The sequence below is a fragment of the Jaculus jaculus genome, chromosome 9 (assembly GCF_020740685.1).
Source record: "Jaculus jaculus isolate mJacJac1 chromosome 9, mJacJac1.mat.Y.cur, whole genome shotgun sequence".
Lineage (NCBI taxonomy): Eukaryota > Metazoa > Chordata > Mammalia > Rodentia > Dipodidae > Jaculus > Jaculus jaculus.
The window spans coordinates 98,157,162-98,160,655 of record NC_059110.1 but is presented as its reverse complement, the minus strand read 5'-3'; positions in this window follow the sequence as shown (position 1 = coordinate 98,160,655).

Here is a 3,494-nt window from a genome sequence, read left to right as displayed (position 1 = left end):
TTCACTATGTCTCAGGCTGGCCTTGAACTCATAGCGATCCTCCTACCTCTGCCGCCCTAGTTTTGGGATTAAAGGCCTGTGCTACAATGAATGCCCTGATGTTTTTTTTTTTAAGATTTCTTTTTATTTATTTATTAGAGACAGTGTGGGGTGGGGGAGAGAGAGTGAGAATGGGTGCACTAGGGCCTCTAGCCCCTACAAATAAACTCCAGTTGCATGTGCATCTGGCTTACATGGGACCTGGAGAATCAAACTTGGATCCTTAGGCTTCACAGGCAGGCATGCACCTTAACCACTAGGCCATCTCTCCAGCCTTTGTTTTTTTTTTTTTTTGCTTGTTTTGTTTTATTATGTTGTGGTTTTTTCCAGGCAGGATCTCACTCTAGTCCAGGCTGACTTGGAACTCACTACAATCCTCCCTCAGCCACCACAGTGTTGGGACTAAAGGCATAACACCATCATGCCCAGTGGGTATTTGGTTTTTGGTGTTTTGTTTTTTTTAGGTAGGATCTCACTGTATCCCAGGCCGACCTGGAATTCACAATGTAGTCTCAGGCTGGCCTCAAACTCATACTAGTTCTCCTACATAGGCCTCCATGTCTGTATTAAGTTTTATGAGGACAGGTTTTCACACTGTAGCCCAGGTCAACCTGGAACTCATGATAGTCCTCCTGTCTCAGTTTCCTGAGTGTAGGATTATATGGGTGTGAGCCACCATAGCTGCCTTGGATGTGCCATTTCTAGCAATTTATGTAGATAGTTCCAAGTAGGGTATTTTTGTTTTGTTTTTGGATTAAGTCCAGGACATCACACATGCTAAACTATACCTAGAGATCTTATATTCCTACCTTTTTTTGTTTGTTTGTTTGCTTGTTTTTGTTTTTGTTTTTTGTGGTAGGGTTTCACCCTAGGCCAGGCTGACTTGGAATTCACTATGTAGTCTCAGGGTGGTCTTGAACTCATGGCAATTCTCCTACTTTTGCCTCCCAAGTGCTGGGATATAAGGCATGCACCACCACACCCAGCATATTCCTGCTTTTTATCTGCTGTCCACATACAGCTAAACAAAAATTTCATGAACACTTCAGTATGAACATTCTGTTTTCCATAATGCCCTGTCAAGGATTTGTTGCAGTCTATGGCAGGCTTACTGTGAGACATGGTTCTCAGTGCTCCCCAGCCTGTATATTCATAACAGTGAGAATGTACTTCTCACTGGATTTTGTTCTTTCCAAGCTGACCTGAAATTCACTATGTAGTCTCAGGGTGGCCTCAAACTCACAGTGATCCTTCTATTTTTGTCTCCCAAGTGCTAGGCTTAAAGACATGTGCCATCATACAAGTAATGTTTTAAATCAGTAATTGTTGTTAGTTACTTATTTGTTTCATTGTTTTAGATTGAACCCAGGACCTTGCACATACTAAGTAAGCACACATTGAATTATATACCCAGCACAAATGTCTGTATTTCCATTAAAAAAAAATTGCTTTGAAACACCAAATAGTGTTGTTGGAAAGTTACCAGATTGGAAAATAGACAAAGGACAGTGTTTAGCATCTAAGAAGCAGACCTGTTTATGGGGTACACATTTATGGCTATAACACTTGTGTGACATATCTGCAGGGTTGGTTGGTTTGTATTTTTGTTTGGTTTATTGAAAAAGGGTCCTATCTAACCAAGTCTGGCCTCAAACTTACTGGTCTTCCTTTCTCCACTTCCCAAGTGCTGGGGTTAAAGGAATGACCCACCAAGTCTGGCAAAAGTTGTTATAAAACCTGATACTTACTTTTATGTAAAAATAAGATGAATGGTCACTAAAGGGGAAGCAAAGCAAATAAATATTTTTAACTGCTAAGCAATTTCTCCAGCCCAACTGAATATTTTTAATAGAACAATTATTTTTTTTTGAGGCACAGTCTCACTCTATCCCAGGCTGACCTAGAACTCATTCTGTAGCCCAGGCTGGCCTAAAAAATCATGACTATCCTCCTACTTCAACCTCCAGAGTTGTCAGCCACCACCCTGTCTGGATAGAATAATATTTTACCATAGTAATAAACCACTATGTACTGTTAATAGTATAATCTAAATGACTTAATGGTTCCTGTGGAATAAAGGCTCATAAGAAAAAAGGCACAGTGGCTTCTGCCTGTGGTCCTCTCTGCTTGGAAGGCTGAGGCAGAATTGTGGCTTCAAGGCCAGCCTGGGTAACTTAGAGAGAAAAGGAAAAGCTATGCAAATCCCACAGGTAACATTTGCAAAGCTGCTGCTGCTGCTGTATCAGTATTATGTGCCCTACATTGAATTGTTTACTAGTTTGTACTATAGATTTTATAAAATTTTATATTATAACCTTTTGAGTACTCTGTAAATTGTACGGTTTATGTTTCCACTGTTATTTTGAAATTAAATGACAAAATATAAATAAATAAGGTGTATTTGGTCATTTTTTTTTCTTATTTTTCAAGGTAAAGGTCCCACATTAGCCAAGCCTGACCTAGAAGCTACTATGTAGTCTCAGGCTGGCCTTGACCTCACCATGATATTTCTGCCTCTTGATTGCTGAGATTAAAGGCAAGTGTCACCACACTCAGCCATATTTTTAAATAAATGGTAATAAAGGCCTTTGGCATTTCTCCTCTTAAGCTTTGTTTATTTGTTTTTTTTTTTTCTACAAATATGACATAAAGGCAGGCGTGATGGCACACACCTTTAATCCTAGCGCTCAGGAGGCAGAGGTAGGAGGATCACCATGAGTTCGAGGCCACCCTGAGACTACATAGTGAATTCCAAGTCAGCCTGGGCCAGGGTTTGCAGTGGCTGAAGGCCCTGACATGTACATTTTCTGTCTGTCCTTCTTCTATCTCTCTCTGCTTGCAAATAAATAATTTTTTTTAATAAGGTTTTGTTTTATTGAGAGAAAGAAACAGAGAGAAAGAGAGAGATTGAGTGCACCAGGGTCTCCAGCCACTGCAAATGAAGTCCAGATGCACGTACTGTAAAGAGGAAATTAGGGATCTGAGGTGCTTCCTGGAACCCCAAGATCTGAGTTCATATCTGCAAACTAACCAAAGAATTGGCAATTCTAGATTCAAGAGAATGATTTTTTAAATACCACATTTAAAATATATATTATTTATTTATTTGAAAGAGAGAGGATGGGTGCACCAGGACCTCCAGCCACTGTGTGCCCCTTTGTGCATCTGGCTTCCATGGGTCCTGGCAAATCAAATGGAGGTCCTTAGGCTTTGCAGGCAAATGCCTTAACTGCTTAGCCATCTCTCTACCCTTAAAATACCACATTTTATTTAGATTTTACAAAGGAGTGTGGAAAGGGGAAGACCATGTGGCCCACATATAGCTCAGGAGTCCATGTGACCAGATGGGGATCTAGGGGAAAAAAAGTGTGGAAAGAAAAGAGAAAAGAAAGTTCAAAGAGGTCCTGCCATGTGGGGAGCTGGAAGAGATGACCCATGCAGAGAGTAAGGGCTAG